The sequence below is a fragment of the Oncorhynchus gorbuscha genome, unplaced genomic scaffold, assembly GCF_021184085.1.
Source record: "Oncorhynchus gorbuscha isolate QuinsamMale2020 ecotype Even-year unplaced genomic scaffold, OgorEven_v1.0 Un_scaffold_480, whole genome shotgun sequence".
In the NCBI taxonomy this organism is placed as follows: domain Eukaryota; kingdom Metazoa; phylum Chordata; class Actinopteri; order Salmoniformes; family Salmonidae; genus Oncorhynchus; species Oncorhynchus gorbuscha.
The window spans coordinates 193,126-205,770 of NW_025745312.1; the positions used below are offsets into that span (position 1 = coordinate 193,126).

General features: G+C 49.6%; 1 protein-coding gene across 1 annotated transcript in view; it reads left to right on the forward strand.

The window, feature by feature from the left end:
• Nucleotides 1-1,643: 1,643 nt before the first annotated feature.
• The window catches only part of LOC124018333, a 31,557-nt gene continuing 20,555 nt past the window's right edge, over nt 1,644-12,645 (forward strand). Inside the window, exons 1-2 of the mRNA XM_046333606.1 lie at nt 1,644-2,328; nt 5,516-5,591. The gene's annotated coding sequence lies outside the window, so the exon portion shown is untranslated. The remainder of the gene's footprint in view (nt 2,329-5,515; nt 5,592-12,645) is intronic.

The following is a 12,645-nucleotide window of genomic DNA, read 5'->3' on the forward strand; positions in this document are numbered from 1 at the left end:
AGGGAAATTTGGAATAGATGGATGGATGAATAACACCCTGGATGGATGAATAATACCCTGGATGGATGAATAACACCCTGGATGGATGAATAATACCCTGGATGGATGAATAATACCCTGGATGGATGAATAATACCCTGGATGGATGAATAACACCCTGGATGGATGAATAACACCCTGGATGGATGAATAACACCCTGGATGGATGAATAATACCCTGGATTGATGAATAATACCCTGGATGGATGAATAATACCCTGGATGGATGAATAATACCCTGGATGGATGAATAATACCCTGGATTGATGAATAATACCCTGGATGGATGAATAACACCCTGGATGGATGAATAATACCCTGGATGGATGAATAATACCCTGGATGGATGAATAATACCCTGGATTGATGAATAATGCCCTGGATGGATGAATAATACCCTGGATGGATGAATAACACACTGGATGGATGAATAATACCCTGGATGGATGAATAATACCCTGGATGGATGAATAACACCCTGGATGGATGAATAACACCCTGGATGGATGAATAATACACTGGATGGATGAATAACACCCTGGACGGATGATACGGATGTAAACCGTACCTATTTTTCATCCCTTGACACTTGTGTGTTTAAGGTAGTAGTTGTGGAATTGTTAGGTTAGATTACTCGTTGGTTATTACTGCGTTGTCGGAACTGGAAGCACAAGCATTTTGCTACACTCGCATTAACATCTGCTAACCATGTGTGTGTGACCAATAACATTTGAGTTGATTTAAACCATGGATGGATGATACAGATGGATGAGTCGATGGATTTATATATATTTAAAAAAATCTATTTATTTGTTTTATATTTGAACCTTTTCCTTTTCTGTTTCTATATTCACTCTTAAACTCCCAGGATCTTCTGGTACATATTAGTATGTAGTATCTCTGTTTGTGTCATTATTTATATTAAGATGATGATGTGGTTATCACAGGCAGGAAGCTGTTGATTTCCAGGTCTGTTCCTCGGAGCTTCCTAATCAATAATACATTATGATGGTTCTTTTGCTTCCAGATATCCAACAGCTCGTTAATAATCTGAATCTACTGCCTGCCGCCGTGTAGCCCCTGATTCCTGGCCAGATATTTCTGGCGTGCCTGGTAACCCGGGCCAGCCAGAGGGTCCTTCTCGTTCATAGCTGATGTAAAGAAGGAGCTTTATCAAAAAACCAGGGGTCTGAAACTGGAGATGGGGAGCTGTTGGTTACCTTAGCCCCAGAGAGATGAATCTCCGTGGGCCATCTGCCCACACGTGGGCCCGTAGGGGCCAGGATCCGGGCTGGAGAAGATCATGGGAACCGTCCCGTTCGGACGGACTCATGTCTGAAGTGGAGGTGGTGCCCCGACATACCGCTCTTCCGGGATGTAACTCTCCTCGGCAACAGAGCGCCAGAGATGGAGGGAGCTACAGCCAGAATCTAGACAGGTGTTTGCAGGAGTTGGAGAGAGTGCAGTGTCAGACCCATTTTAAAGGAGGAAGCCCAGTTAGCAGTCCTGGCCAAGTGCAGTGTCAGACCTATTTTAAAGGAGGAAGCCCAGTTAGCAGTCCTGGCCAAGTGTCCAAGGTAGAGCTTGTGCCTCCATCTCCCCTCAATTTACCCCTGCTCGTACCCCTCGGCCGCACAGCGCCATCGAGGGAAGACGTCAGATGAACGAGTGGCTGTATGAGTTGGAGAAGATGCAGAGTGGGGACTATTTTGAAGGAAGCCCCACTGACAGCCCAGAGGTTGAGCCCCATCCGAAGGTTCATTTGGGTCGTACCCCTCGCCCGCACAGCGTCATCGAGGGAGGTAGCCAGAATCTAGACAGGTGGTTACAGGAGCTGGAGAGGATGGAGAACGGGAGATATTTCGGAAACCCTGACCGAGTGCAGAGAGATCAAGTGCAGGCCCCTTTCTACAACGGGACAGCGTCGATGCCTACCCTTCACAAGGAACCCGTTGGCTCTGGCCTGCGTCACCACTACCAAGGCCTCCCCTCATCCCCATCTCTCTACAGCCGGGACAGGGACCTCTCCCCTGTGGGACTCCCAGCCCATGTGACAGTTCCCTGGGCAGCCAGGAGTCCCTCAGGGCAGGATTGTCCTCCGCCCCGGACCACAACGGTAGCTGGGAAAGGGCTATAATCAAGCAGGCTCCAGGGAAGGAGGAGGCTAAACTCAGCTCTCTGACTCCGGTGAGAGTGGGCTGGCTGCCCATCCAGAGAAGGGCCCTGTTGAGGGATGCTCCAGGCCCTGGACCCAGACATCCACACCTTCAGGTCAATGTAGCCAGACAGGTAAGACATGCTGCAAACAGGGCTGTTCTGTTCCTGGAGAGCTACACCCCTGTAGTGTGGTAACTAACCTGGTTCAGCTAATCAACCAGTTAATTATTAGAATCAGATGTGCTAGATTAGGGTTGGAGTGTAAACCTACAGGATGATAGCTCTCCAGGAACAGGGTTGGAGTGATAACCTACAGGAAGTTTTGTCTTCAGGAACAGGGTTGGAGTGATAACCTACAGGAAGTGTTGTCTCCAGGAACAGGGTTGGAGTGATAACCAACAGGAAGTGTTGTCTCCAGGAACAGGGTTGGAGTGATAACCTACAGGAAGTTTTGTCTCCAGGAACAGGGTTGGAGTGATAACCAACAGGCGGGTGTTTAAATCCATTTAGAGCGTGTGATTCTTTACAGCCTCGTCGTTAGCTTTATGTGTGTTTCTTTACAGCCTCGTTGTTAGCATTGTGTGTGTTTCTCTACAGCCTCGTGGTTAGCTTTGTGTGTGTTTCCCTACAGCCTCGTTGTTAGCTTTCTGTGTGTTTCTCTACAGCCTCGTTGTTAGCATTGTGTGTGTTTCTTTACAACCTCGGTGTTAGCATTGTGTGTGATTCTTTACAGCCTCGTTGTTAGCTTTGTATGTGTTTCTTTACAGCCTCGTTGTTAGCATTCTGTGTGATTCTTTACAGCCTCGTTGTGAGCATTGTGTGTGTTTCTTTACAGCCTCGTTGTTAGCATTCTGTGTGATTCTTTACAGCCTCGTTGTTAGCTTTGTGTGTGTTTCTTTACAGCCTCGTGGTTAGCTTTTTGTGTGTTTCTTTACACCCTCGTTGTTAGCTTTGTGTGTATTTCTTTACAGCCTCGTTGTTAGCTTTGTGTACGTCATTTATTCTAGATGAATTGTATTATTATATTGACTTGCATCTTCAGGATGCCCCGATCACATGGGCTTATTGGACACTGTGATGCTGCAGCAGCGAAAGAACAAGTACAAGTAGCAGGAAGCAGGAAGTAGGAAGTAGGAAGCAGGAAGTAGCAGAACAGGGCTGTGCGGTGAAAGGAATGGTTGGCACTAAGTTCTTTACAAGTAACGCGGCTTGGACCCCAAAAGAGAAAGCAGAAGCACGCTGTAAACCAATACTATAGGAGCCAGACATTCAGACAGACAGAGGTTTAGGTGTCTGAGCCAGACATTCAGACAGACAGAGGTTTAGGTGTCTGAGCCAGACATTCAGACAGACAGAGGTTTAGGTGTCTGAGCCAGACATTCAGACAGACAGAGGTTTAGGTGTCTGAGCCAGACATTCAGACAGACAGAGGTTTAGGTGTCTGAGCCAGACATTCAGACAGACAGAGGTTAAGGTGTCTGAGCCAGACTTAGAGGGTAGCCTGATTTACCTCTCCTAACACTTTGACCTCTGTTTAGAGTAATGCGTGATTGGCTGGCTTGTGCGGTATATGGTGTACGCTGCCAGGTGCCAGGGCGACCGAGACAGAGAGAGAGACAATCAGAAAAAGAGAGAGACCAGTCTCAGATGTTCAGTACAGGGAGAGAGAGTTGCTTTGGCATCGTCTGAAAACAACTAACTCAGCAGGAATTGGTTCTCAAAGGTTTATGTGCGGTGTGATATTGGCACCGCCAGTAAAAGATGCACCACTGGATGCCATGCCTGTGTGTCGTAGGGCAAAGTCAGGGTGTTGTTTTCCCAATGGAATTACGCTAGTTAGAGCTATATACTGTATACTGTAGCTAGCTAGGGATGGACTAGGATCTGAAATAATCTAATTATGCTAGCTATAGCTATGTAGCTAGCTAGGGACGGACTAGGATCTGAAATAATGTAACTATGCTAGCTATAGCTATATACTGTAGCTAGCTAGGGATAGACTAGGATCTGAAATAATCTAATTATGCTAGCTATAGCTATAGCTATATACTGTAGCTAGCTAGGGACAGACTAGGATCTGAAATAATCTAATTATGCTAGCTATAGTGATGTAGCTAGCTAGGGAAGGACTAGGATCTGAAATAATCTAATTATGATAGCTATAGCTATGTAGCTAGCTAGGGACGGACTAGGATCTGAAATAATCTAATTATGATAGCTATAGCTATGTAGCTAGCTAGGGACGGACTAGGATCTGAAATAATCTAATTATGATAGCTATAGCTATATACTGTAGCTAGCTAGGGACGGACTAGGATCTAAAATAATGTAATTATGCTAGCTATAGCTATGTAGCTAGCTAGGGAAGGACTAGGATCTAAAATAATGCAATTATGCTAGCTATAGCTATATACTGTAGCTAGCTAGGGATGGACTAGGATCTAAAATAATGTAATTATACTAGCTATAGCTATGTAGCTAGCTAGGGAAGGACTAGGACCTACAATAATGTAATTATGCTAGCTATAGCTATGTAGCTAGCTAGGGAAGGACTAGGATCTACAATAATGTAATTATGCTAGTTATAGCTATAGCTATAAACTGTAGCTAGCTAGGGAAGGACTGGGGTCTAAAATAATGTAAACATGCTAGCTATAGCTGTGTAGCTAGCTAGGGAAGGACTAGGTTCTACAATAATGTAATTATGCTAGCTATAGCGATGTAGCTAGCTAGGGAAGGACTAGGATCTACAATAATGTAATTATGCTAGCTATAGCTATGTCGCTAGATAGGGACGGACGAGAATCCGAAATCGGCCTGGGTGTTTCTAACACACTGGCACATTGTTTTCTTTGAGGTCCCCACACCGGCCCCCCTTTTAACTTGAGGTTCCCATTATTAGCCAGATAAATGATCGTTCTGCGCTAAAACACCGGCACACTGGGCTAAAAATGGACCACCTCATCTGGCATTTTCCAGACCTGCCTGACGGCCAGTCTGTCTGTGTAGCGTTAAACTCCCCATTACACTGATGCACCTTGTAGTACAGTTAGAGACACGGCCTCATTTCTCACCTTGTAGTAGGTGGCAGATACACGTCCTCATTGGTTGTTTCATGTGATCCTCATGATGATGTAATGGGTAGACTGATACTAGGGGGGCAATAAAACTATAAAGAACTAAAGGATGTCTTACAGATTATGTCATTTGTTTTGACCTCCCGTCAAATTCCATATTTACATTTACATTTACATTTAAGTCATTTAGCAGACGCTCTTATCCAGAGCGACTTTGTTTTGATTTTTTTGTTTTTTTACAGGTGAGACTTAAACCGGCCATTACCCCGACCTTCCGGAAGAATCCTGTCAAGGGAAACGTGATCAAACCTGTAGTAGGTACGTATAGTCAACGTCTTCACCCACGACGCTCATAACAGCTGGGTTGTCCTTGCTAATCTGGGAATGTTGGCGATATTTACCGTCATTCTGCAACCCTACACACACACACACACACACACACACACACACACACACACACACACACACACACACACACACACACACACACACACACACACACACACACACACACACACACACACACACACACACACACACACACACACACACACACACACACACACACACACACACACACACACACACACACACACACACACACACACACACACACACAGAGTGTGGTTCACCATTACACGCATGATACAGTCCCATGCAAGATAATAGGTAAGGGTCGAGTTACAACCTTGACTTCACATTTACATTTACATTTAAGTCATTTAGCAGATGCTCTTATCCAGAGCGACTTACAAATTGGTGCATTCACCTTATGACATCCAGTAGAACAGTCACTTTACAATAGTGCATCTAAATCTTAAAGGGGGGTGAGAGGGATTACTTATCCTATCCTAGGTATTCCTTAAAGAGGTGGGGTTTCAGGTGTCTCCGGAAGGTGGTGATTGACTCCGCTGTCCTGGCGTCGTGAGGGAGTTTGTTCCACCATTGGGGGCCAGAGCAGCGAACAGTTTTGACTGGGCTGAGCGGGAACTGTACTTCCTCAGTGGTAGGGAGGCGAGCAGGCCAGAGGTGGATGAACGCAGTGACCTTGTTTGGGTGTAGGGCCTGATCAGAGCCTGGAGGTACTGAGGTGCCGTTCCCCTCACAGCTCCGTAGGCAAGCACCATGGTCTTGTAGCGGATGCGAGCTTCAACTGGAAGCCAGTGGAGAAGCGGAGGAGCGGGGTGACGTGAGAGAACTTGGGAAGGTTGAACACCAGACGGGCTGCGGCGTTCTGGATGAGTTGTAGGGGTTTAATGGCACAGGCAGGGAGCCCAGCCAACAGCGAGTTGCAGTAATCCAGACGGGAGATGACAAGTGCCTGGATTAGGACCTGGCCGCTTCCTGTGTGAGGCAGGATCGTACTCTGCGGATTTTGTAGAGCATGAACCTACAGGAACGGGCCACCGCCTTGATGTTATGTGACACATCACCCTGCTTCATGACATCTCATGGGCAGTCCTTCCCCGGGAGACACATCACCCTGCTTCATGACATCTCATGTGAGAGAGACACATCACCCTGCATCGAAGACAATGGGAAAGGAGAAGATTAACATCACCCTGATAAGAAGAGACCATGTGAGGACACATCACCCAGAGCCAAGTGACTTGGTGTATAGCGAGAATCAGAACAGAGCCCTGGGGACACCAGTGGTGAGAGAGACATTCTCGCCATCAGCCCTGTCAGGTAGGACGCAAAGACGGAGATGCTCAACTCGGAGAGGGTGGAGAGGAGACAGTATCACCCTGTGATCTAGAAGGATGAGAGCAGAGGAGAGCTTTACATGCGGAGCGCCTGTGATACAGATAAAAGAGCAGTCTCAGTTGAATGTGTCTTGAAACCTGACTGATTTGGATCAGATCATTCCCTGTCAGCGGGAAGCTGGCCAAACGTGACGTTCAAGAGTTTTGAGAGAAAAGAAAGAAGGGATACTTCTGTAATTCTTGACATCGGAGGGATCGAGTGTAGGTTTTTTCAGAAGGGGTGCAACTCTGCTCTCTTGAAGACGGAAGGGACTAGCCAGCGGTCAGGGATGAGTTGATGAGCTCTCTGCAAAGGTAAGGGAGAAGGTCTCCGGAAATGGTCTGGAGAAGAGAGGAGGGGATAGGGTCAAGCGGGCAGGTTGTTGGGCTGTCTCGGCTGTCTGAGCAAGATTTCATCTGGAGAGAGAGGGAGAAAGAGGTTGTCAGGGTAGGGCAGTGTGTGAACCAGCGGTGTCTTGACTTATAGGATCGGATGTCGTCGACCTTCTTTTCAAAATGGTTGGAAGTCATCTGTAGAGAGGGAGGAGGGGGAGGGGGCGGAGGATTCAGGAGGGAGGAGAAGGTGGCAAAGAGCTTCCTAGGGTTAGAGGCAGATGCTTGGAATTTGTGGTAGAAAGTGGCTTTAGCAGCAGAGACAGAGGAGGAAAATGTAGAGAGGAGTGAAAGGATGCCAGGTCCGCAGGGAGGCTTTTTCCTCCATTTCCGCTCGGCTGCCCGGAGCCCTGTTCTGTGAGCTCGCAATGAGTCATCGAGCCACGGAGCTCTCTCTCCGAGCCGGCCTGGAGGATAGGGGACATAGAGAGTCAAGGGATGCAGAGAGGGAGGAGAGGAGGGTTGAGGAGGCAGAATCAGGAGATAGGTGGGAGAAGGTTTGAGCGGAGGGAAGAGATGATAGGATGGAAGCTCCTCTCGGGGGAGAGATGCGAAGGTTGGGACGGTTTACCATCCTAGGGGCAGTGTGGGAGGTTTGATGAGGCGAGAGGGAAAAGGATACAAGGCAGTGGTCGGAGACTTGGAGGGGAGTTGCAATGAGGTTAGTGGAAGAACAGCATCTAGTAAAGATGAGGTCAGCGTATTGCCTCCTCCTGAGTAGGGGGAAGGTGAGAGGGTGAGGTCAAAAGACAGAGGAAAGAAGGAGGCAGAGAGGAAAGAGTCAAAGGTAGACGTGGGGAGGTTAAAGTCACCCAGAACTGTGAGAGTGAGCCGTCCTCAGGAAAGGAGCTTATCAAGGCATCAAGCTCATTGATGAACTCTCCGAGGGAACCTGGAGCGTCTGCTAAATGACTTAAATGTAAATGTAAATGTAAAGGTAATCTGGTACCGGTTTAAACACGGGTCTCGTCTGAAGGTAATCTAGTACCGGTTTAAACACGGGTCTCGTCTGAAGGTAATCTGGTACCGGTTTAAACACGGGTCTCGTCTGAAGGTAATCTGGTACCGGTTTAAACACGGGTCTCGTCTGAAGGTAATCTGGTACCGGTTTAAACACGGGTCTCGTCTGAAGGTAATCTGGTACCGGTTTAAACACGGGTCTCGTCTGAAGGTAATCTGGTACCGGTTTAAACACGGGTCTCGTCTGAAGGTAATCTGGTACCGGTTTAAACACGGGCCTCGTCTGAAGGTAATCTGTTACCGGTTTAAACACGGGTCTCGTCTGAAGGTAATCTGGTACCGGTTTAAACACGGGTCTCGTCTGAAGGTAATCTGGTACCGGTTTAAACACGGGTCTCGTCTGAAGGTAATCTGGTACCGGTTTAAACACGGGTCTCGTCTGAAGGTAATCTGGTACCGGTTTAAACACGGGTCTCGTCTGAAGGTAATCTGGTACCGGTTTAAACACGGGTCTCGTCTGAAGGTAATCTGGTACCGGTTTAAACACGGGCCTCTGAGGAGCTCCAATATGTCCGACAGATGACTTCAAAGCCTCTCATTGGCCAATACATAGCATCAGCAATCCCGGGGTTTATAGTGTACATCATCGGTGGTTACTAGTGACAACCATTTTTTGGGGTTGGTTGTGTTTTCCTGTTACGATGACTTCCTAACCGTCCTATCACCGTGGTAACAGCATCAGTAAGTTGAGATCCAGCCAGGCAGAGTCAGTGTGTGTGAACCCAGGTTCTCATGACTCGACGCTGAAGAGGGCGGCGGTGGTGGTGGTGAACGATTAACCTCATCGCTCTACAAACGTCAACATCCTTTAATAATGATGTCAGCAGAGGAATGTCAAGGTGTGTTTATGAGTCACAGTGACACAAGTTATTTAAAATGAAAATGGTTTATTGAACTTTTATTTAACGAGGCAAGTCGGTTAAGAACAAATTCGTATTTACAATGACGGTAGGAACAGTGGGTTAACTGGTTAGGAACAGTGGGTTAACTGGTCTGAAGGAACAGTGGGTTAACTGCCTTATTCAGGGGAACAGTGGGTTAACTGCCTTATTCAGGGGAACAGTGGGTTAACTGCCTTGTTCAGGGGAACAGTGGGTTAACTGCCTTATTCAGGGGAACAGTGGGTTAACTGCCTTGTTCAGGGGAACAGTGGGTTAACTGCCTTGTTCAGGGGAACAGTGGGTTAACTGCCTTGTTCAGGGGAACAGTGGGTTAACTGCCTTGTTCAGGGGAACAGTGGGTTAACTGCCTTGTTCAGGGGCAGAATAACAAACTTTTACCTTGTCAATCCAGCAACCTTTCGGTTACTAGTCCAACGCTCTAACCACTAGGCTACCTGCCCCTCTAACCACTAGGCTACCTGCCCCTCTAACCACGAGGCTACCTGCCCCCTCTAACCACTAGGCTACCTGCCCCCTCTAACCACTAGGCTACCTGCCCCCTCTAACCACTAGGCTACCTGCCCCCTCTTACCACTAGGCTACCTGCCCCCTCTAACCACTAGGCTACCTGCCTCTCTAACCACTAGGCTACCTGCCCTCTCTAACCACTAGGCTACCTGCCCCTCTAACCACTAGGCTACCTGCCCCTCTAACCACTAGGCTACCCTGCCCCTCTAACCACTAGGCTACCTGCCCCTCTAACCACTAGGCTACCTGCCTCTCTAACCACTAGGCTACCTGCCCCCTCTAACCACTAGACTACCTGCCCCCCTCTAACCACTAGGCTACCTGCCCCTCTAACCACTAGGCCCCTCTAACCACTAGGCTACCTGACCCCTCTAACCACTAGGCTACCTGCCCTCTAACCACTAGGCTACCTGCCCCCTCTAACCACTAGGCTACTGTACCTGCCCCTCTAACCACTAGGCTACCTGCCCCTCTAACCACTAGGCTACCTGCCCCCTCTAACCACTAGGCTACCTGCCCCTCTAACCACTAGGCTACCTGCCCCTCTAACCACTAGGCTACCTGTCCCCTCTAACCACTAGGCTACCTGTCCCCTCTAACCAAGGCTACCTACCCCTCTAACCACTAGGCTACCTGCCCCCTCTAACCACTAGGTGCCCCTCTAACCACTAGGCTACCTGCCCCCTCTAACCACTAGGCTACCTGCCCCCTCTAACCATAGGCTACCTGCCCCTCTAACCACTAGGTGCCCCCTCTAACCACTAGGGTACCTGCCCCTCTAACCACTAGGCTACCTGTCCCCTCTAACCACTAGGCTACCTGCCCCTCTAACCACTAGGCTACCTGCCCCTCTAACCACTAGGCTACCTGTCCCCTCTAACCACTAGGCTACTGTACCTGCCCCTCTAACCACTAGGCTACCTGCCCCCTCTAACCACTAGGCTACCTGCCCCCTCTAACCACTAGGCTACCTGCCCCGTCTAACCACTAGGCTACCTGCCTCTCTAACCACTAGGCTACCTGCCCTCTCTAACCACTAGGCTACCTGCCCCCTCTAACCACTAGGCTACCTCCCCTCTAACCACTAGGCTACCTGCCCCTCTAACCACTAGGCTACCTGCCCCTCTAACCACTAGGCTACCTGCCCCTCTAACCACGAGGCTACCTGCCCCCTCTAACCACTAGGCTACCTGCCCCTCTAACCACTAGGCTACCTGCCCCTCTAACCACTAGGCTACCTGCCCCTCTACCACTAGGCTACCTGCCCCCTCTAACCACTAGGCTACCTGCCTCTCTAACCACTAGGCTACCTGCCCTCTCTAACCACTAGGCTACCTGCCCCTCTAACCACTAGGCTACCTACCCCTCTAACCACTAGGCTACCCTGCCCCCTCTAACCACTAGGCTACCTGCCCCTCTAACCACTAGGCTACCTGCCTCTCTAACCACTAGGCTACCTGCCCCCTCTAACCACTAGGCTACCTGCCCCCCTCTAACCACTAGGCTACCTGCCCCCTCTAACCACTAGGCTACCTGCCCCTCTAACCACTAGGCTACCTGACCCCTCTAACCACTAGGCTACCTGCCCCTCTAACCACTAGGCTACCTGCCCCTCTAACCACTAGGCTACTGTACCTGCCCCTCTAACCACTAGGCTACCTGCCCCTCTAACCACTAGGCTACCTGCCCCCTCTAACCACTAGGCTACCTGCCCCTCTAACCACTAGGCTACCTGCCCCTCTAACCACTAGGCTACCTGTCCCCTCTAACCACTAGGCTACCTGTCCCCTCTAACCACTAGGCTACCTACCCTCTAACCACTAGGCTACCTGCCCCTCTAACCACTAGGCTACTTGCCCCCTCTAACCACTAGGCTACCTGCCCCTCTAACCACTAGGCTACCTGCCCCTCTAACCACTAGGCTACCTGCCCCTCTAACCACTAGGCTACCATGCCCCTCTAACCACTAGGCTACTGTACCTGCCCTCTAACCACTAGGCTACCTGTCCCCTCTAACCACTAGGCTACCTGCCCCTCTAACCACTAGGCTACCTGCCCCTCTAACCACTAGGCTACCTGTCCCCTCTAACCACTAGGCTACTGTACCTGCCCCTCTAACCACTAGGCTACCTGCCCCTCTAACCACTAGGCTACCTGCCCCCTCTAACCACTAGGCTACCTGGTTAACCACTAGGCTACCTGCCATTTTCTAACCACTAGGCTACCTGCCCTCTCTAACCACTAGGCTACCTGCCCCCTCTAACCACTAATGCCCCCTCTACCACTAGGCTACCTGCCCCCTCTAACCACTAGGCTACCTGCTCTCTAACCACTAGGCTACCTGCCCCTCTAACCACTAGGCTACATGCCCTCTAACCACTAGGCTACTGTACCTGCCCCTCTAACCACTAGGCTACCTGTCCCCTCTAACCACTAGGCTACCTGCCCCCTCTAACCACTAGGCTACCTGCCCCCTCTAACCACTAGGCTACCTGTCCCCTCTAACCACTAGGCTACTGTACCTGCCCCCTCTAACCACTAGGCTACCTGCCCCCTCTAACCACTAGGCTACCTGCCCCCTCTACCACTAGGCTACCTGCCCCCTCTAACCACTAGGCTACCTGCCTTCTAACCACTAGGCTACCTGCCCCCTCTAACCACTAGGCTACCTGCCCCCTCTAACCACTAGGCTACCTACCCCTCTAACCACTAGGCTACCCTGCCCCTCTTACCACTAGGCTACCTGCCCCTCTAACCACTAGGCTACCTGCCTTCTTCTAGGCTACCTGAACCACTGGCTACCTG